This window comes from Mixophyes fleayi, chromosome 12 (assembly GCF_038048845.1).
Source record: "Mixophyes fleayi isolate aMixFle1 chromosome 12, aMixFle1.hap1, whole genome shotgun sequence".
Taxonomy (NCBI): domain Eukaryota; kingdom Metazoa; phylum Chordata; class Amphibia; order Anura; family Limnodynastidae; genus Mixophyes; species Mixophyes fleayi.
In genome coordinates this window covers 9,101,190-9,123,114 of record NC_134413.1, presented here as the reverse complement: position 1 = coordinate 9,123,114, position 21,925 = coordinate 9,101,190, and the positions used below count along the sequence as shown (strand labels likewise).

The 21,925-nt window shown below is 43.3% G+C and overlaps 1 protein-coding gene across 7 annotated transcripts in view; it reads left to right on the top strand.

Moving 5' to 3' along the window:
• The window catches only part of BEGAIN (brain enriched guanylate kinase associated), a 363,458-nt gene that overhangs the window by 184,887 nt on the left and 156,646 nt on the right, over positions 1-21,925 (top strand). For 5 of the 7 annotated variants that reach the window (XM_075191894.1, XM_075191897.1, XM_075191888.1 and 2 more), the window contains one exon: positions 15,013-15,103. The exons of the other annotated variants lie outside the window; for them this stretch is intronic. The gene's annotated coding sequence lies outside the window, so the exon portion shown is untranslated. The remainder of the gene's footprint in view (positions 1-15,012; positions 15,104-21,925) is intronic. 7 annotated transcript variants of the gene reach the window in all.

Below are 21,925 nucleotides of genomic sequence, written 5' to 3'. Positions count from 1 at the left end.
ATTAAAAGCTATAATTCTTTCTAATGCCTTATTTTGGAGAGGTTGTGATTTGCTTACTTATATCGGCACAGAGCACAGACTGGGGCTCTTACTGCGACCATGGTGTCCTTGTATCTGCAGTAGAAATGCTCAGGCTCAGTTTTCTGACAACCGAGCCCATCCGAACTTAGGGGATCCGAGTAGGCTCGCGAGCCGGCTTGGTATTTTTGCGCGTCCTCGGATCTGAATCGATGCAGATTTTTATTGTTGCGTTGTCGGAATTTGCGGGTTTTGGATTCCATAAGTACCTCCCTCCCCAGGAGATCCAGAAACAGGGGTAGCAGTGTTCTTGTCACTCTCCATTCTCCAGTGACATTGCTCAGTGGCATTGCTCACACAGAAACAGGAGGGGTAACAGTGTTCTTGTCACTCTCCAGTCTCCAGTGACATTGCTCAGTGCCATTGCTCACATAGAAACAGGGGTAGCAGTGTTCTTGTCACTCTCCAGTCTCCAGTGACATTGCTCAGTGCCATTGCTCACACAGAAACAGGGGTAGCAGTGTTCTTGTCACTCTCCATTCTCCAGTGACATTGCTCAGTGGCATTGCTCACACAGAAACAGGGGTAGCAGTGTTCTTTTCACTCTCCAGTCTCCAGAGACATTGCTCAGTGTAATTGCTCACACATAAACATGAGGGGTAACAGTGTTCTTGTCACTCTCCAGTCTCCAGTGACATTGCTCAGTGACATTGCTCACACAGAAACAGGGGTAGCAGTGTTCTTGTCACTCTCCAGTCTCCAGTGACATTGCTCAGTTCCATTGCTCACACAGAAACAGGGGTAGCAGTGTTCTTGTCACTCTCCAGTCTCCAGTGACATTGCTTAGTGCCATTGCTCACACAGAAACAGGGGTAGCAGTGTTCTTGTCACTCTCCAGTCTCCAGAGAACATTGCTCAGTGCCATTGCTCACACAGAAACAGGGGTAGCAATGTTCTTGTCACTCTCCAGTCTCCAGAGAACATTGCTCAGTGCCATTGCTCACACAGAAACAGGGGTAGCAGTGTTCTTGTCACTCTCCAGTCGATACTTGCCCCCCGGGCTAAAGTTTGCCAGACCTCCCCTGAGCAAAACAGTGTAGTATCTTAGGTGCCTCTTCAAAATTCAGTACACACTCGGTTGTCATTGGTACATCCTGTCAGGTACCGGGTGAGATACACTGACACACCTTGGCAGGTCCAATTTAAATACCTAAAGTAACCATGGTTTACTTGGCTATTTTAAAAGGAGAAAGTATTAAATGAAAAATAGATAACTAAACCTAGGAATGTAAGTGTTGGGCTCTAAAAAAGCACAAGAGGAGGATTGTACATCTACAAGTACACTTTGACCCTGTATGTTTTCCCTGTATTTCTTTGGGTCTCCTCCTCCCACAGTCTGAACAACGTAGACTGGTAGATAATATGTCAATGGTCCAAATTGCCCCTATTGTTTGTGTAGTATGATTGTATTGATTTAACGTTCTCTGTAAAGTGGTGTATAGTATACTGTCGCTATATATCACCATCATCTCCATTTAATTATATAGCGCCACTGATTCCGCAGCGCTGTACAGAGAACTCATTCACATCAGTCCCTGCCCCATTGGAGCTTACAGTCTAAATTCCCTAACACACACACACACACACACACAGACAGACACAGACAGAGAGAGACGAGGGTCAATTTTGATAGCAGCCAATTAACCTACCAGTATGTTTTTGGAGTGTGGGAGGAAACCGGAGCACCTGGAGGAAACCAACGCAAACATGGGGAGAACATACACACTCCACACAGATAAGGCCATGGTCGGGAATTGAACTCATGACCCCATCGCTGTGAGGCAGAAGTGCTTAGATAAAGGTGAATAATATAAATAAGAGTATATGTGACAAAGACAATATTTCAGTTCAGCATTTAACCTTGGAAGTAGATATTTTCTATATTAAATGATCCACCACATGTCTGTAATATGGTTCTTGTTATCAATACTTTATATGTTTCTTCTCTTTAGAATGTCTGTTGATATTTGCTGTGCAAGTGTAAGTTTAATGATGTACTGGTCATGCCAAATTACTGTTGTAAAGGTATAAAATTCCTGCATTAATTATACTTTTAATAAAGGAACCTCTGGTCATTCTTCACCCTAAAATATATCTGGTATTGCTTCTAAAAAGGAAAAGTGGAGATGTTGCCCACAGCAACCAATCAGATTCTAGCTTTCATTTTCTAGAATGTACTAGATATATGATAGCTAGAATCTGATTGGCTGCTATGGGCAACACCTCCAAGTTTCCTTTTTGGACGCTTTAGTAAATCTACCCCCTGAGGTCTTAAAGAAGGATGATGGATAAATAAAATAATGAACCCTTTCATGCATCATGGCAAATTGAAATATCATATCTGGTCCTGGCGTAGATGGGAGTACTCCTGTTTGCTCCCCCTCACACCCATCTACAGACCGTCTTCAAACCATAACACGATGCGAAGGCTCCAGAGTGCTTGATGGGAAGTCCCTTATGATGTCTCCATGTGATGTCACTACTGATGTCCTCCTGGTAGCCATGCCAGGTCCTTGCTTAAATTCAATAACAAGAAGTCAGGGGTATATCACAGCAGGCGCGGGGAGAATGGAGAAGAGAGCGCGGCGGACAATATGCGCAGTGATTGACAGCTAGATTCCTGGTTCACCTGACACTATTATATCCAGTCTGCGAAAATTGTGTGATGGGGGTTGCTAGCTGATCCTCTAATGACTTTTACCATGCTTGAAATGAAAAATAAAAGTTGAAAAACAATAAAAGTTGAAAAGAAAGTTGACTTCACCGTGAAAGCAACTCTTAGAAGTAGTATGAAAAGTGTAACTTTTTGTGATGTCTGTATGTTTTTCTATACGCTCCAAATAGAAATTCCTGTATGTCCTAAAAATGAATATAATATTTGCTTTATGTAGTTTAAGAAATTAAACACGTTATTCCTGGCATCCCCCGCAGCGCAAAACTTTGACAATGGGTCTGATCATAGACGTATTCACTGATCTGGGACCTAAACTAAACATTCTAAAAAGGGAAATTGGAGGGGCTGCCCTTACCAACCAGTAGAGATTTTCATAAACCTTGTCTTGAAGGTGTTAAATAATAGAAATAGTATTTTTTTTCCTCATAACCAAACCATCCAAAATTAAAGAACAAAATATTGTATTTTTATCCTTTAGATTTTTCAAAACATGTGAGAACCGCTAGCTTCAGATGATGATAGATCTTGGTGGATGGGGCTCTGTCTTTCTGGTAGAGAATTGTATGCTTCCAGAGAGAGATAAATTAGGTTTTCTCCGTTTAGGATGTTGCCAGGGACACGCTGAGAGCAATTATAGGTAATGAAGTGATATGTCTAGCCGTACGACCAGCGTGTATTAATCACCTAATAGATCGATATGATCACTGTGGTTTTGAGCACTGGGATCAAATAACCAATCTTTGAAGTGAGCCGATGCAGTTATTTAAAGTACCGGGCGCAGGTGCTGTGTTCATCAATCAGGTTTTGCAAATATGTGTTACCTGGCCCCACAGCTTGTTTTATTATAGGAGACTGAAAACGTCACCGCTTGTATCCCTGGACTTACATCAAGCTCAGAATGGTGTTATTTACCCAACTTCGTATTGTATCTGCTGAACTAGTCAGGAAATGAAGGTAATACACAACATGATATAGCCAGAACCAGGCAGTGAATCCTATACTTGTTTTCCATGTGGATCTTTTGATTTCAGGATATTTACTGAAAATTGCTTTGTTCAAATGTTCTTCTATTTTTTTTTGGAAGGAGAATCTTGTGTTACACTTTCATCACCCCCGAACCTCTTACCACTCTCAGCTCCAGGACCTTTACTCGGGCTGCTCCTCTCACACCCTATGATGTGTTAGCCTCTTATTTCCAAGGCTTCCAGCGAGCCCTTTAGACTTACCAGCCTCCTGCTAACTCCTTTGTACCGGATATCACCTCCACTCCCCTACTCAGTGCCACCCTTGTTGTGTCTTCCCAAGCCCTTTAGGATGTAAGCTCTCAGGATCAGGGCCCTCTTTCCTCCTTCTACTATTCCATCACCCTCTGTACCTCTAGGCTGCTTCCCTAACCTTGTTTTTTTTGTGCCTATATCACATTGGACATCACCATTAATCTCACTTACTGCCCTGGAAATAACGTGATCTGTATTACCAAGTTATCTGTGTAATATTTGTTATACAATAAATATCTGGCTTGTATTTTTATGTTTTGTCTATTAATGTATCATGCAATGCAATATGGATCGTTCTCATCTGTGTATTGTATACTACTGTATATTCCATGTACGGTGGGGAGACTTCTTGTGGCTCCTTGTAAATAAAAGATAATAATGATCAATATTATATAAATATATATATATATATATATATATATATATATATATATATATATATGAAAAAACAGCCAGTATTTAACTTATGTGCAAAACAGAATACTAATTTGCACCCCTTGCATTGTAACATGGTTTTGTCCAGGAGACTGAAATAAGAAGTTTCTCAAGTTAAGATTCTTAATGAATCAAGCCCTAGAATCTGATTGGTTGCTATAGGCAACATCTCCACTTTTTCAAACCCGCCGTTTAGTAAGTCCAGCCCTTAGAATCACCTTAAGAAGCCTCCAACATTCTATGGCACATTTTATTTCAATCACCTGGTAGCATAGATCCTTTTAAACATCAATCCTCTAAAAACATATTATTTTTCTCAGCTTTCTGCATGAGATTCCCCACTGATCACTCTAGCACCGCTGCGTCTGCCAGCTTCCTTTCTAACAGACTGAATGTGCCTGCCAACCATTATTAAACAGTTGTTCTTCACAGTTTGTAGTCTTGTCCTAGATATTGTTGAGTTACCTCACCCCCGCATCAAAAGAAGACAATAAAAAAGAAACAAAAATATATGTATTGATTTTCTCTCTCCCGTTATATATACAATGTGCTGTGAGCTGCTTTTCTTAATGATTGAAACAAAGGCGAGTTAGTATTGCCCGGCAGTGGCCTAGCCGTTTCCTTTTTGCAAACTAAACAAGAGATTCTAAAGCAAAAGAACAGATGTGGGAAAGATAACAAAGGTTGATGCGCAATGTTGGAACAATGTAACGGTAATGTGCTTTATTTCATAGCGACAAACGTTAATAAACTCTCGTATTTTTCTTCATACAATCAGATTCTAGGTACCATTTTCTAGAATGTACTAGATCAGTGATAGTTAGAATCTGATTGGCTGCAACACCTCCACTTTTCCTTTTTAGAACGTTTGCTAAATCTAGCCCCTAGTCTCAAAACATATGTTCCAAACAATCCTAGAAAGTACTCACCAGTGATTTAAAATTTAAATGATGAGTAGCATAGGTCAGAGAATGGCATCAGTGCATTTATTTTTAAATAAAATGTAGCAATATCAGTCTAGTGCTTTTTCAAAGGAATGTAGCAGTATCCATCTTCAGATGATAGTGTTTTCCTCAGTGCAGGGCAATAATGTATCAGCGAGATGTAAAGACATACAAATTGGTCACAATTAGTGCAACGCAACCCCCCCCCCCCCCACCGAGTCCGCTGATTAAACCGCTTACAGATACAGCGGAGAAACGCGTAAGGTAGTTAAAAAAGTTCAAGGCTGAAATATGAATCTATAGAAATACTCCTCAAAGGAGACCAAGTTGTGGTTACTATAAGACCTGGGTCAATTTATAAATTGTACTGCAGGGGAGAAAATTGTGATACACTCACTGTGACCGATTTGTAATATTGCTCTCTGTATTAAGGAATACAGTATCGTCTAAAGTTGTATACTGCTACATTCCATTTAAAAAGCAAGACACTGGTATCACTCTCTGACCTATTTTGCTCATCTCCTAATCTTTAAACCAGCTGGGGATTCAGTAATCTCCATCCCGGAGCAGCAGAGTAAACGTTATACGTGTGAGGTTTTACATTGGCAGTTTATATTTTTCCAGTTGTGCGCTTAATGTTTCTTAATTTATTCTGGTAATTGATGCAGCCTGGGGGACACTCAACCAGAATAAAAGCTTGTCTTAGGTTTTATGTTTAAAGTTAAAGGGTTGTGCAATGCCTGGTGAGATAGGGAGAGGGTCTTGGTCAGTGGAGTCATTGAACTGACACCTGTACTGGCTTCTCTTTGCTGGTGTCATGCCCAATGACACAAGCTTAGGCTAAACCTCTAGAACCAGCCTCTAGAGCTGAACCTACTCACTGATACTCAGTAGCCCGCCAGGCCTTATACGCATAGTTTTTGGAGAAACTAGTTCAGGAATGAGTACATGTAGGCAAGCTAAAACAAGTACTAAGTTCTATGCAGAGTGGAGGACTCCCCAGCTAGGGATAAAGAGAAAGACTCCAGTGGTCCAGACACCGGCGGAGATCAAGGTCCGTGCAGTGGGCATTGCAGTGTGGGTTATTGACCAGGCAGAGCTCAGGGCAGGTAGCAAACAGCAGAGTTAGGGTCCAATCCAAGCCGAGGTCAAGGCAGCGAGAAAGTAGGAAAGCCCAGAAACAAGCCACTCACAGGGGTTCAGGACACTGTACTTATAATTGGCACTGAAAGGAATAAATACCTACCTAAATTGATGTAGGTAGCCAATAGCCCACATTTCCAGGAAATCACATGTTCCCTTGAAGTAGCCAACATCTGCCATGCAGCTGCCAAGTGGTCAGATGACCACTATTCAAAATACCTGCGCTGCTGCTCTGAAGCATCCCTGGTGAATAAACGTGGGGGGTTTGAAGCATTCAGCGTACTATGCCGATTCCTGAATAATATACAGCAGGGCAGTGTAATTTGTAGGCTCTTCCACAGCACAACTTATATGCAATTTTGGTAACATAGAGTATGCATGTGCATAGCACATGAATGTTTTAGTGAACGACAATCCACATGTCAAAATACTGCTCTTGCCCCTGACAGCCCATTCAATCCCTAAATCATTTCAATGTCCCCATTTCCCTGACTTTCCACTACCATTGTGCATTACTGTCAGCATTCAGTACAGCATGTGTTTAATATGCTCAGATAAGGAGACATTTGCGACTCTGGACTTTGAAGGTTTGAGCCTGAGTGTATCTCACAGTTCAGTGCCTCCACCTAAAGGCTAAACAAGGTTTGCACAGTTTATATCACAACAGTTTTATGTTATAACTATATGCTCATTAAGTAGCAAATAAAACCATTATATGACAACAGTATATATCAACAGTATCTGAAGTGTACTTAACTAAATATATCCATCATGCTCTCTTTCACTCTTCTGCAGCAGGCTGCCAGGTTAGGAGGGAAGGTCTGAGCAGGCAGAGTTTGAGTCACACCTTTGCAGACCTGACCTGCAGAAATGTACTACGTGGTTTGGTGATTTCCTACACAGGGGAGAGCCAGTGTCTAAAATGGACAAATTCTAATCTTTCTTTTTTTTCATGTATCAGAACCTATGAAGACACTCTCCTAAATATGTAGGATGATCTGCAAATGTATGTAATGAGGAAGGTAATAGCTTACTTTATAAAGGAGCTGTAGTAGTTCATTTCTGAAATGTTCTTTGAGGGCCATCCCACCACGGAACGTGTACATGGTCGTCAGCCAAACATAGGGTAAAGCGAAATCAAAGCCTTTTGCTCTCGTGTTCTATACTTAAACAACTTTTTTAGTATGGCCGACTGCTCAAGGGCCGGTGTAGTGGGCTTGCCGCTTCCCCCCACGCACGGCTAAAATTCGCCAGCCAGTAAATAATTAGAGGACATCAGTTGTGCCCAGATACGTGCTGAGCGAGCATTAGATAAATATCAGCTGGCAACTTTTCTTCTAGGCATCAAGGACAAAACGTGCAAAGCCACAAAAAGTCCATCTCCTTTGCAAGAGTACCAGAGCAATTCTGGAGGGGGGTATGGAGGAAAAAAAAACACAACTATCCAAGACCGTAATTATCTGCACTGTCGGCTAAAGTAACGTCTATGGCCACGCTTCCAAGAATTTAAAATATCTATATTTAAATACGTCTAATTCATGTTGTGGATAAGACAACAGGTTAATGTCTTGCTGATTAGCATTTAATTGCTTCAATTAATCATACGCCTGGCTCAGTGATGGATGAAATCCATACTGTCTGTAGTTAGGTAGAAATGTATTTTAGTGTAATGTGCCAAATGGCTCAGCTACAAAACTAACTGCTGTACGCAGTAAAAGTGGACGCCGACTGTATAGAAAAATATTGGGGTAATTTAAAAAGTATAAAGTATTTGCTTTTGCAGGTTTTTGACATTTCACATGCTTTTATGCTATAACGAGTGCCCTTCATTTGTGAAGGATCTGCAAAAACATACTGCTAGACAGGGCCACCTTAACTACATTATGGGCCCCCGGGCAATGTAGTGCACTGGGGCCCTTAAAATATATATATATATATATATATATATATATATATATATATATATATATATACACATGTAGTGTGTGTGTGTAAAAAAAATATATATGTTTGGAAAAAAAAAGTGATTATATATATATAATCACTTTTTTTACATATATATATATATATATATATATATATAGGGGCCCCCTTAACTTACCTTAAGTCCGATCCCCTTCTCTTCTTCTTTTCCACGCCGCTGAGTCTCTTCTGCACTCTTCCGTGCTGTGCTCGTAGTGAATGCTGGGCACGCCCAACATTCACTGTGAGCATAGCACGGAAGAGGGGACCAGGGAGGGAGCCGGATCGCCGCTGACGTGACCGCAAGGTAAGTATTTTTTTTTCAGGATTTTTTTTTATCCAGCGCTGCCTCGGATGGGCCCCATTGCCCGCAGAGGCCCCGGGCACCTGCCCATTGTGCCCAATGGAAGAGATGGCCCTGCTAGTAGGTTGGGGCAGCATGGTGGCTCAGTGGTTAGCATTTCTGCCTCACAGCACTGGGGTCATGAGTTCAATTCCTGATCATGGCCTTATCTGTGAGGAGTTTGTATGTTCTCCCTGTGTTTGCGTGGGTTTCCTCCGGGTGCTCCGGTTTCCTCCCACACTCCAAAAACATACTGGTAGGTTAATTGGCTGCTATCAAAATTGACCCTAGTCTGTCTGTCTGTGTGTGTGTGTGTATGTGTGTGTTTGTTAGCACTGCGGAATTAGTGGTGCTATATAAATAACTGATAATAATAATAATAATAATTGACTGCTAACAAACTGGTAGGTTAATTGGCTGTTATCAAGTCTGTGGGCTACATCCCCATTTTTTCAAACCCGCAGCTTAGTAAATCTAGCCCTGTGTGTCTTTCTGTGTGTGTGTGTGTGTGTGTGTGTGTGTGTGTGTCTCTGTACATCTCTAAAGTATGTTATTTTCTGTTGTGTCACTCTCATCTCTTCTAATCAGCATCTACTCTCCTCCTGCCTCCTCTCATCTCTTCTAACCAGCCTCTACTCTCCTCCTGCCTCCTCTCATCTCTTCTAACCAGCCTCTATTCTCCTCCTGCCTCCTCTCATCTCTTCTAACCAGCCTCTACTCTCCTCCTGCCTTCTCTTATCTGTTCTAACCAGCCTCTACTCTCCTCCTGCCTCCTCTCATCTCTTCTAACCAGCCTCTACTCTCCTCCTGCCTCCTCTCATCTCTTCTAACCAGCCTCTACTCTCCTCCTGCCTTCTCTCATCTCTTCTAACCAGCCTCTACTCTCCTCCTGCCTCCTCTCATCTCTTCTAACCAGCCTCTACTCTCCTCCTGCCTCCTCTCATCTCTTCTAACCAGCCTCTACTCTCCTCCTGCCTCCTCTCATCTCTTCTAACCAGCCTCTACTCTCCTCCTGCCTCCTCTCATCTCTTCTAACCAGCCTCTACTCTCCTCCTGCCTTCTCTCATCTCTTCTAACCAGCCTCTACTCTCCTCCTGCCTCCTCTCATCTCTTCTAACCAGCCTCTACTCTCCTCCTGCCTCCTCTCATCTCTTCTAACCAGCCTCTACTCTCCTCCTGCCTTCTCTTATCTGTTCTAACCAGCCTCTACTCTCCTCCTGCCTCCTCTCATCTCTTCTAACCAGCCTCTACTCTCCTCCTGCCTCCTCTCATCTCTTCTAACCAGCCTCTACTCTCCTCCTGCCTTCTCTCATCTCTTCTAACCAGCCTCTACTCTCCTCCTGCCTCCTCTCATCTCTTCTAACCAGCCTCTACTCTCCTCCTGCCTCCTCTCATCTCTTCTAACCAGCCTCTACTCTCCTCCTGCCTCCTCTCATCTCTTCTAACCAGCCTCTACTCTCCTCCTGCCTCCTCTCATCTCTTCTAACCAGCCTCTACTCTCCTCCTGCCTTCTCTCATCTCTTCTAACCAGCCTCTACTCTCCTCCTGCCTCCTCTCATCTCTTCTAACCAGCCTCTACTCTCCTCCTGCCTCCTCTCATCTCTTCTAACCAGCCTCTACTCTCCTCCTGCCTTCTCTTATCTGTTCTAACCAGCCTCTACTCTCCTCCTGCCTCCTCTCATCTCTTCTAACCAGCCTCTACTCTCCTCCTGCCTCCTCTCATCTCTTCTAACCAGCCTCTCACTCTCCTCCTGCCTCCTCTCATCTCTTCTAACCAGCCTCTACTCTCCTCCTGCCTCTTCTCATCTCTTCTAACCAGTCTCTACTCTCCTCCTGCCTCCTCTCATCTGTTCTAAGCAGTCTCTATTCTCCTCCTACCTTCTCTCATCTCTTCTAACCAGCCTCTACACTCCTCCTGCCTCCTCTCATCTCTTCTAACCAGCCTCTACTCTCCTCCTGCCTCCTCTCATCTGTTCTAACCAGCCTCTACTCTCCTCCTGCCTCCTCTCATCTCTTCTAACCAGCCTCTACACTCCTCCTGCCTCCTCTCATCTCTTCTAACCAGCCTCTACTCTCCTCCTGCCTTCTCTCATCTGTTCTAACCAGCCTCTACACTCCTCCTGCCTTCTCTCATCTCTTCTAACCAGCCTCTACACTCCTCCTGCCTTCTCTCATTTCTTCTAACCAGCTTCTATTCTCTCCTGCCTTCTCTCATCTCTTCTAACCAGTCTCTACTCTCCTCCTGCCTCCTCTCATCTGTTCTAAGCAGTCTCTATTCTCCTCCTACCTTCTCTCATCTCTTCTAACCAGCCTCTACACTCCTCCTGCCTCCTCTCATCTCTTCTAACCAGCCTCTACTCTCCTCCTGCCTCCTCTCATCTGTTCTAACCAGCCTCTACTCTCCTCCTGCCTCCTCTCATCTCTTCTAACCAGCCTCTACACTCCTCCTGCCTCCTCTCATCTCTTCTAACCAGCCTCTACTCTCCTCCTGCCTTCTCTCATCTGTTCTAACCAGCCTCTACACTCCTCCTGCCTTCTCTCATCTCTTCTAACCAGCCTCTACACTCCTCCTGCCTCCTCTCATCTCTTCTAACCAGCCTCTACTCTCCTCCTGCCTTCTCTCATCTGTTCTAACCAGCCTCTACACTCCTCCTGCCTTCTCTCATTTCTTCTAACCAGCTTCTATTCTCTCCTGCCTTCTCTCATTTCTCCTCATGATTAGTTTTAGACAACTCAATATAATAAATAAGTTTGTGTCCTTAGGGTTTCAGTAACGCATAGTGGACATAGCTGTCTAGCCACTTACACAGCTTTCAGGATCAGTTGTCGAAGTGGAAATTTACAAGTGACTGTATGGAAAATATAAGTGAATGGAATTTGATAGTGTTACAATGAAGGCAGTAGGAGAAGTGACGGTACGGCTAGAGACGTTCAGGCTCAGTTCCCTGAGAACCGAACATACCTGAACTTCGCAGATCCTAGTGGCTTGGTACTTTTGCGCGTCCTCGGAATTGAAAACGAGGGGAAACGTCATCGCTACTTCGTCGGATCTCGGGAGTTTTGGATTCCTTTTTAAGATCAACATAACGGTGGGTGGGAGGGAGGATGGACCCCCCTTTTTCTTTTCTGCCACTGCTGTGTGCCAATGTTTCCTAGACGTGCTAGGAACTGCTGTGTGTTTGTGTGTTCCGCTGCAGTATTTGTCCAAAAGTGTATGAAAATAATATTGTGATCTGTGAGGTGGTCAAAATTGACTGCAAATAACTTGAAATTAGTGTTATGGAGGTTAATATTAATGTAGGAATAAAATTATGTGATTTTAGCATATTTTAGTATTTTTACTAAAAAATTCAAAACCAAAATCAAAGCCAAAACACACGAGGGCGGTTTTGCAAAAAACCAAAACCAAAACACGAAGCTAATCCTGATCCAAAACCAACACCAGTTCACGGGTGTCAGTGAGCATCTCTAGGTATGGCATACCCCCGTATACAGGCCCACTCCCAACACTGATGCGGAACTCTCCAAGTATTACTCTGTTGCACAGGAATAAAAGAGTTACAATTAAAAGTCTGTTGGCTGTAAAGCCCAGAGATGCATAATATTCTATGCTAAACAACTTGGGATATATGTGAACATGGAAGCACTATTTATGCAACCGGTACATGCCCAGCCAGCTTCTCCGCGCTCTCATTCTGTATCCGTCACAGCCGCTGTTATCTCTCGCACACCGCTCCTTCCAAGCTCCGGCTGGCAAGCCGCTATGCCAACTGTTGTGTTATTATCCCCCGTGTATAAAGGAATACATAACGCATCTGAGAATAAGAAGATTACAGCAAGACGTTACCAGTCGCAGATTACTGAAGCGTAGCTGAAAACATGAATACAAAGCGTGCTTATATACTAACCCACGTACTGTTCCCAAGGATCTGCCCAGCATTGCAGAGTACGGTTGTGGTTTTGATCACAGAAGAAAGTAGCGTTTTATTACAATTTTAACTCATGTATTATATTATGGATTTCAGGCAGCAAAAAGTCAATTGTTTGAGGGAAGGGGATTTGTGTTTCATAATTTTAGGTTTAGAAGTACTGAGCAAATGCAAGAAGCTCTTTATTTAAAATATTAATATTGCCTATATGGATTAAAATAAATATTCCTAGCATTTTTTCAGATTATTGTTTGGTTTAATTATGTATCGCATTGCTTGCCAGTGTTGGGTTTGAACAAAGCTTATGTCTAAACGAAAGAAGTCAGGAGGGCGAGGGAGTGCTAATTGGATAAGTTAAATGTTATGCTTGTATCAAGTTGTAACTGACACCTATGGCTAACAAGCTTTGCCGGCTGCAGAGATAAGGCACAAGCAGAAAATGAAATATTCCTGCAAATGTGCTGATACCTGCAAAACATGTTCAACTTCACTTTTGACTATAAACTTCTTAATAACCTTTGTTAATGTCTATGGAGTCATGCATTGAACAGGTATTGTGGGTATAAAACATACTTGCCAACTCTCCCTAATTGTCAGGGAGACTCCCTGACATAGGGGTGATCTCCCTCACTCCCTGAAGAGTCTGGCATTCTCCCTGATGCTGAGCCAGTACAAGACGTGGTTGGCTTCACAATCTGTGGCATGATGACGCAGTTCAGAAATTGTGTCCTATGTCCATGTATTGATGCCTATGGAGGTGGCCATTTTCATGGAGACCAAGATTTAATCAAAGACTAACAGGTAAGACAACATGACTTCAGTAATGGAGACAGAAATGTAAAAGACACTTCAGTCTCTAGAGATTCATTAGCTGCTTTTCTTTTACGCATAGTTGTCTACTCTCCCGGAATCTCAGAGAGATTCCCGCATTTCTGGGAGACCCCGGGAGAGCAGGGCAACCTCCAGGTTCTCTCCCCCGCAATAGATAAGTGGCAGGGACGGAACTTAATGACGCAAATATTGCGTCATCTTAGCCCCTCCCCTGCTGTAATTGGGCAAGTTTATGGCTCAGTTTCCACCTATTCTGTAGCTTTAGGGCATGTGTTGATAGGCAGTGACCTTCCCACTCAAGTGATTGTATGAGACAGAGGGGTAGATTTACTAAAATTTCTAAAAAAGGAAAAGTGGAGATGTTGCCCATAGCAACCAATCAGATTCTAGCTATCATTTACCTAGTACATTCTAGAACATGAGAGCTAGAATCTGATTGGTTGCTATGGGCAACACCTCCACTTTTTCTCTCCTGAAGTTTTAGTAAATATATCCCAAGGAATTAGATAGCCGAATGAGCAGGGTCCTCCACCAGAGTAATTTCCGTTTTAGTTCTAATTTACAATAAAAAAATCTGTGCTGTTATGACTGACTGATTTCATATTCTTGTAACAGAGTCTCAAGAAGCAATTCAATAAGATATTCCTGAAAAAAAAAAAAAAAAAAGAAAAGCCATCAGTTGCTTTCAATACAACCATTTGCAGGCATGCCTGTAATCACCTGCTGATAATGTTTGTTCAACTGCTGTATACGAAATCACAAGTAATTGTAAAAAAAAAATAAAACCTCATACACCAGCACCTGAAATGACTCATGCAAATCTGCCCTTTAATGAAAGAGGCCCTTTGGAAAATAGCATACGATTTGCAAGAAGGCAATTTTCCTGTATGCATAGGGAAAAATAAAATAATTAGCTTCAAATTCCGTTTGAATCATCTGTGATTTTCGGAAATAAAATGCCCAGAGTTCTACTTTAATCTAAATTACAGGTTGAATATATAACGTTGAAGTACTAAATCACCTACAGAAGTCTTTCATAAAGTGTAATCAGCCGGTGAAAAGGGGGTGAGATCTGCAATGTTTTAGTTTGCATAATTATCCGCAGTGTACCAATGGGTGTATTTCTGTAACAGCTGATTACAGGTTTGGTTGAAAGTGTTATTATAAAACCATGTAAACTAACTTTTAGGAAAATTCCACTGAATGGGCAAAAATACACAGTGCTCATTAGCACTCCAGCGATACTTGAGATCTGCCGCCCTGTTAATAAGCTGCCTTGTGCGCATTTTTTTCATGTGTAACATAATAACGTGCTTGATATATAGAACAGACTATACTCGTAGCTGTTTGTTTTTGTTTTTACTAATAATAATTTTATGTCCTTGTCTAATCCCAGGATGTTTACGCTTATATCTCCATGTCCATGTATTGATACCTATGGAGGTGGCCATTTTCATGGAGACCAAGATGTAATCAAAGACTGACAGGTAAGACAACATGACTTCAGTAATGGAGACAGAAATGTAAAAGACACTTCAGTCTCTAGAGATTCATTAGCTGCTTTTCTTTAACGCATAGTTGCCTACTCTCACGGAATGTCCGGGAGACTCCCGCATTTTTGGGAGACCTCCCGGTCTCCCGGGAGAGCAGGGCAACCTCTCGTTTCTCACCCCCATAATAGATAAGTGGTGGTGGGGGGGCTTTATGACGCAAATATTGCATCATCTTAGCCCCGCCCCCTGCTGCAATTGGCCAAAATTATGACAATCGTTTAGGGCCAAAATTATGCGATTCATCAAGCCCCGTTCCCGCACATCCACCTCCCCCGGGATCTCCCTGAAGCTAACGAGGAAAAGTTGGCAAGTAAGACATTATATATCAACACGCACACAATTCCAAATTCATTCCTGCACCACTTGGTTATCGCTGGCGTTGCCATAACTTTTACAGGAAAATAAAAAAAATCTTCTCTTCAGCCCTGCTACACTACCCATGCACAAACCCCCTCCGCCAGCATGCTGTGCCCAGTAGGGTCCAACGCGGGGTGCTCGAAAAACCCCCGGGTGGTGCAAGATGCGCCCATGGTTTGGGGTAGACACACCCCTTATGCGGAGCAGGACACGCCCCTTCACCATGGGATGATGGACAGCGCGTGCAGCTTAATTGCAGACTGAAATAACAAAGGCAATAACACAGGGGAGTTACTATTTCTTAGCTTTCATGTTACATTTATAATTTTATGTATGCACTGCATATTTTGATAAGGAATTTTACCAGGAATTTTGATCTTTTGACAACAAATTTGGAAATCCAGAATTTTAAAGCGGAAACACTGGCAGAGAATAAAGTTTCCTGCAGTGTTAATGACAATGGTGTCCTCTTGGTGGGCTGTCAATAAAGTTAGGAAAAAAAACAACAACAACCTGAGTTTAGCTTTCCAGCTCTCCCAGGAAGAGTCACATGATCTATTGTCTATGTATGTATATTATATATATATTATATGTGTGTGTGTATATGTGTAATGTGTATATAATATGTGTAATGTGCATGTTGTGTGTGTGTTTTATTTTATGTGTCTATGTAAAGTGTTTATAGTGGGCATGGTTATGCATTTGTGTGTCTATTGAAAGCTTGCAGTGTTTTTGTTATGTGTATTTGCATGTAAAGTTTTTATCTGTGTGTGATTTTTGTATTTATATGCCTATGTAAAGGGTTTGTACATGAGGTAATATATATATATATATATATATATATATATATATATATATATATATATATATATATATAATTAGTTTAAGCGTGTGTGTGTGATACAGGGTATAATCTATGAATAATGTGAACATGACCTGTACATATATATCCATGTATGCTATATCTGATGCGTACTGTATGTTATATGAATCTGTATATATGGGTATTCTCTATATAATGAAGGCTGAGGCAACATGTGAAACTACAAGGGCCAGCATACCCTGTCAAGACCTGCTGGGCCTTGTAGTACCACAAGAGCTGGAGAGACACAGGCTGTCAATCAACTTTTTAACGTAGATCTATTTTACATGGAAAAGGGGGAAGGCTTTAGGGAACAGCGAATTAATTATTTCCCATGGAGCCTTTAGCCTCGCTCAGTAGCGGAACTACCATTGGTGCACTACCATTGGTAGCTAATTACACACACTGCTAAATTTACCTGTGCCAAACTATGCAGCGAAAACTAAAGTGCAAGCTCCTCAGCCAGCAGTGTATTTAAATGTTTCTTTCCATTTATGTAGCACAAGCCAGGAGGTAATTTTGTTTCTTCTGCCTGTAAATATTCCTTACGAGTAATGTGGGAAGTCATAGCTGCTGTAGAAACTGTCTCTTTGTGAAGGATTGAAGTGAAATAATGGTTTAATTAATATAACAACAATCGCAGCTGCTTAATACAATAGCTTTGCTTGACGCTGGCTTGTTTTTGTATTTCCGCTAGTCTATGCAGTTTCCTTTCAGATTTGGTACTAAAATGATCCCCTTTCTGTTGGTGTCATTAGGGCAAGAAAGGTTTAATTCGCATCTTTAAGCTATGGACGCAGCACGTGGTAAACGCTTTGCATGGTTCCATTTCAATACGCCGATTCTTGAACAGAGCCTTCAGAATTTGTATGAGTAAAATCTGAATCTGAAACTGAATTAAGTAGTATAATTTTACATGCTTCCTAACTGCAGCCAACACTTCTCTATACAAATAAAAATAGACCCTGACCGCTCTAATATGAGTTTTGTGGCACTACTTATAAATATGCTTTTAAGGGTTGGATATTTTGAAAGTGCATTGACTGTACTGTAAATGGGATGTCGCTATTGGCTGATAGTGGTATGGGCAGCACGGTTGGCTCAGTGGTTAGCACTTCTGCCTCACAGCACTGGGGTCATGAGTTCAATTCCCGACCATGGCCTTATCTGTGTGGAGTTTGTATGTTCTCCCCGTGTTTGCGTGGGTTTCCTCTGGGTGCTCCGGTTTCCTCCCACACCCCAAACACATACTAATAGGTTAATTGGCTGCTATCAAATTGACCTTAGTCTCTCTGTCTGTGTGTGTGTATATATGTTGGGGAATTTAGACTGTAAGCTCCAGTGGGGCAGGGACTGATGTGAATGAGTTCTCTGTACAGCGCTGCAGAATTAGTGGTGCTATATAAATAATTGGTGGTGGTAATTAGATGCTTAGTTATAGTTACAATGTCATTAATGAGATTATCCAATATATTTATTAACTAGGGAAAATCCCTATCTATCTCGAGGGAAATTTAAATAATATTTTTGCAAGTTATAGAATTTTTTTTTTATTATTATTATTTTAATTTTTATTAAAAGTATTTATCATACCGCTAGAAATTAGTAACCTCACTGATTTATCCAGTGTATTTATATACTGGTTGCCTCTACTTTAAGATAGTGAACACCTTGTGTAGAGGCAGCGTATACAGCAGACAGAATCACTTGTAGGGTTTGCTGGCGTAACTAACAGTGTGTATTGTGTATGTACATAAATTTGTATAAATGATAAATATAAAAATGGAATTCTATAAATAAACTGCTTATTTTACTGTTCATGCTGATTTACGTAGGAGCCCATTGCTCGCCTGTAATTGTGATCAGCCTGTGTTGGTTATGTAGTTTTAATTAGTATTCATCTGTTTGTGTTCCAAAACCCTGGTTAATGCTGAAGAGTTATTGCATTTGTATACACTTTGATTCTTTTGAGGCACTATAGATAGAATATTAAAGGAAACCTTCAGTAATCGAATAGCATTCTTGTAGACCAGGGGTGCCCAAACTTTGTTCAGTTGGCACCCCTAGTGTCAATGTGCCATTGTTGTGGGACCCCCATCCCGCCAGGTGTCAGTGTGCCGTTGTTGTGGGACCCCATCATCATCATCATCACCATTTATTTAGTACAACACACTTGCCATCAAATAAATGTTCACGCTCTATTAGTATATACTCCTCCTGTGGGCTAATTGAAACTGATAACAGACGACACACTTGTTAAACAAATATATACCGCATCTACTCATCATCATCATCATCACCATTTATTTATATAGCGCCACTAATTCCGCAGCGCTGTACAGAGAACTCCCTCACATCAGTCCCTGCCCCATTGGGGCTTACAGTCTAAATTCCCTAACATACACACAGACAGACAGACAGACACAAACACACAGACTAGGGTCAATTTGTTAGCAGCCAATTAACCTACCACTATGTTTTTGGACTGTGGGAGGAAACCAGAGCACCCGGAGGAAACCCATACAAACTCCTCACAGATAAGGCCATGGGCGGGAATTGACCTCATGACCCCAGTGCTGTTAGGCAGAAGTGCTAACCACTGAGCCACCGTGCTGCCCCATCCCGTGTCAGTGTGTCATTGTTGTGGGACTTCCCCCATGTGTCATTGTTGTGGGACTTCCCCCATGTGTCATTGTTGTGGGACTTCCCCCATGTGTCATTGTTGTGGGACTTCCCCCATGTGTCATTGTTGTGGGACTTCCCCCATGTGTCATTGTTGTGGGACTTCCCCCATGTGTCATTGTTGTGGGACTTCCCCCATGTGTCATTGTTGTGGGACTTCCCCCATGTGTCATTGTTGTGGGACCCCCCCATGTGTCATTGTTGTGGGACCCCCCCATGTGTCATTGTTGTGGGACCCCCCCATGTGTCAGTGTTGTGGGCCCCCCCATGTGTCAGTGTTGTGGGCCCCCTCCCATGTGTCAGTGTTGTGGGACCCCCCCCATGTGTCAGTGTTGTGGGACCCCCCCCATGTGTCAGTGTTGTGGGACCCTCCCATGTGTCAGTGTTGTGGGACCCCCCCATGTGTCAGTGTTGTGGGACCCCCCCCCATGTGTCAGTGTTGTGGGACCCCCCCATGTGTCATTGTTGTGGGACCCCCCCATGTGTCAGTGTTGTGGGACCCCCCCCCATGTGTCAGTGTTGTGGGACCCCCCCATGTGTCAGTGTTGTGGGACCCCCCCATGTGTCAGTGTTGTGGGACCCCCCCATGTGTCATTGTTGTGGGACCCCCCCCATGTGTCAGTGTGTCATTGTTGTGGGACCTCCCCCATGTGTCAGTGTTGTGGGACCCCCCCATGTGTCATTGTTGTGGGACCCCCCCATGTGTCATTGTTGTGGCCCCCCCATGTGTCATTGTTGTGGCCCCCCCATGTGTCAGTGTTGTGGGCCCCCCCATGTGTCAGTGTTGTGGGCCCCCTCCCATGTGTCAGTGTTGTGGGACCCCCCCCATGTGTCAGTGTTGTGGGACCCCCCCCATGTGTCAGTGTTGTGGGACCCTCCCATGTGTCAGTGTTGTGGGACCCCCCCATGTGTCAGTGTTGTGGGACCCCCCCCATGTGTCAGTGTTGTGGGACCCCCCCATGTGTCATTGTTGTGGGACCCCCCCATGTGTCAGTGTTGTGGGACCCCCCCCATGTGTCAGTGTTGTGGGACCCCCCCATGTGTCAGTGTTGTGGGACCCCCCCATGTGTCAGTGTTGTGGGACCCCCCCATGTGTCATTGTTGTGGGACCCCCCCCATGTGTCAGTGTGTCATTGTTGTGGGACCTCCCCCATGTGTCAGTGTTGTGGGACCCCCCCATGTGTCATTGTTTTGGGACCCCCCCATGTGTCAGTGTTGTGGGACCCCCCATGTGTCAGTGTTGTGGGACCCCCCCATGTGTCAGTGTTGTGGGACCCCCCCCATGTGTCAGTGTTGTGGGACCCCCCCCATGTGTCAGTGTTGTGGGACCCCCCCATGTGTCAGTGTGTCATTGTTGTGGGACCTCCCCCATGTGTCAGTGTTGTGGGACCCCCCATGTGTCATTGTTTTGGGACCCCCCCATGTGTCAGTGTTGTGGGACCCCCCCATGTGTCAGTGTGTCATTGTTGTGGGACCTCCCCCATGTGTCAGTGTTGTGGGACCCCCCCATGTGTCAGTGTTGTGGGACCCCCCCATGTGTCGGTGTTGTGGGACCCCCCCCATGTGTCGGTGTTGTGGGACCCCCCCCATGTGTCGGTGTTGTGGGACCCCTCCATGTGTCAGTGTTGTGGGACCCCCCCCATGTGTCATTGTTGTGGGACCCCCCCATGTGTCAGTGTGCCATTGTTGTAGCTGGGGCCGACATGACACCGTACCTCACCATATTCCTGACTCCCCCATATCCCCCAAACCAATCCTCTACCCATGCACGCCACACCCAGCTCTCATGAGGCCATACCTCTTTTTGCAACCTGTACACTGTAGGACGATAGTTTATATGTTGACCCTAAGTAATCATCTTGTGTGGTACGGACTTCCAGTCTGGGTGATTACAAGATGCATACATTATTTCCTGAGCAGCAGGCTGTTACATGTGAGAATTATTTATAAAGCACCATTAAGGAAGGTTCCTAATGTGTTCTTTGTATCATGATCGTCATGAGCAGCCGGGGAAGGGGCTCTCGGCTCTTTCTTTGGGTTGGTAACGCTAACAGCTGTTCTTCCCAAAAATGGAGAAAATGCTAAGCAGTCTCCGCGGTTCAGCACAAGTGCTATGTTATTACAGCAGTCATTTCACAATGCCCTCAAGTCTATATCAGTATAGATGTTTATGGCTTTCTCCTAATTATTACAAACTTTTCCTTATACCCCAATCATGTTTATAAAATGTTGTGGGGTAATCCTGATATTTACCGTTTTATCACCTTGTTATTAAGGTGAAATGGTTCCTATGTCTTTAATAGATGTTTGATCGATCTGAGCATCTCTTAGGTACATGTTTCTCAGTCGTAACACTTGCACCAGCTAAGGGCAGGTGTAAGTGCCGAGTGATAGTGATGGACGCACATCACTGCTACAACATGTGTTTGCAGTTCAGAGCAACTGTAAAAATGCATTTTATGTACAGAAGGCATTAAGAACATCCTAAAATATTTATTTCATTAAAAAAAATAATAAAACATTTTTTATTTAAATTTATTTTAATTAACAGGTGTTGAAGTATTTTTTTTATGCGTTCTGATAGGACTTAGTATTGCACATATGCATAGTGCATATCCTGCGCTGTCTATCTGCATACGGCAAGTAGTGTATAGCCACAGCGTACTTATTCCCGTATTCAAATGGAAACGTTTCCGTGCGTGCAAGTTACGCGCCATTTTAAGAACCACAAACTGCGTTGACGTTCCTTAATAACTTCGGCCCAGGAAGTTTATTGGGGAAGGGCGTTGATAACACCGCACCTTCGTTGAACAGGCCCACCTTAGAAACGCTGTGGTGTTGGACCCACTGGCCGG